The sequence below is a fragment of the Saccostrea cucullata genome, unplaced genomic scaffold (genome assembly GCF_032062105.1).
Source record: "Saccostrea cucullata isolate Sc308-1 unplaced genomic scaffold, CSIRO_AGI_Scuc_v1 ctg17269, whole genome shotgun sequence".
Classification (NCBI taxonomy): Eukaryota; Metazoa; Mollusca; class Bivalvia; order Ostreida; family Ostreidae; genus Saccostrea; species Saccostrea cuccullata.
The window spans coordinates 256-1,106 of record NW_026925940.1 but is presented as its reverse complement, the minus strand read 5'-3'; the positions used below and the strand labels follow the sequence as shown (position 1 = coordinate 1,106).

The 851-nt window shown below is 31.1% G+C and overlaps 1 non-coding gene across 1 annotated transcript; it reads left to right on the top strand.

Annotated features, from left to right (window-relative positions):
• Positions 1–363: 363 nt before the first annotated feature.
• Trnad-guc (transfer RNA aspartic acid (anticodon GUC)) lies at positions 364–435 on the top strand. Its single transcript has one exon. It is a non-coding gene; the product is annotated as a tRNA-Asp (tRNA).
• The last annotated feature ends 416 nt before the right edge of the window (positions 436–851 follow it).

Here is an 851-nt window from a genome sequence, read left to right as displayed (position 1 = left end):
TTTAATAAATTACTTGATGAACTGAAATCATTTTTTATTTTGTTATGGGATTTGTGTCACCGACCGATGCTTTCATTACATTCTGAGAGATATGTTTACGATATCTTCTTTGGCCTTGGAATAAAATACTTTCATTAAGGCTTTATGAAATACTCTTTAGTCATTAATATGTTGAATTGACAAAAATTAATGAAAACAAATAAATAGAGAGATTAAAAATATGAATAGAACTGAAAGAATACGTGTTTATTGTAGCAGACCTTCTTAATTAAATTAATACCACACGTGACTTTTTCTTATTATTAAAAGTAACTTTTGAAATAAGAAATACATAAATACTATAATGTTCAGAGAGAATACAACTCCTCGGTAGTATAGTGGTAAGTATCCCCGCCTGTCACGCGGGAGACCGGGGTTCGATTCCCCGCCGGGGAGGAATATCTATTTTCAGATATCTTATACATACATGAATACATATTTATTAGATTAGGGATAACCGATCCTCAGCTTAAAATTACTGTTTTTTTTAAAAAACGGTCTCAAAATGAAGCTTGAAATCAAAAACATTTGAATCAACAATTTTCATTTTATATATCTGAATGAGGTTAAAGGTTCAAGGATCTTTGAAAACTAGGAAAGGGTACCCTCTATAATAGTGAAAAAAAAAAATCATGTATACAGGTTTAGAGAAATTGGATTTTCTTGAATCCTTGGAATCCCATCTCTGATGTTTCGGGGGTCCGTGTTTGCTCTGCTCTTATTTTGTATTGTTTTATGGACTTTGAGATTGAATATTGTTCTTTATCTCCATATCCTTCTTCCATGTGACAAGGTCTTTGTTATTTTGTTAT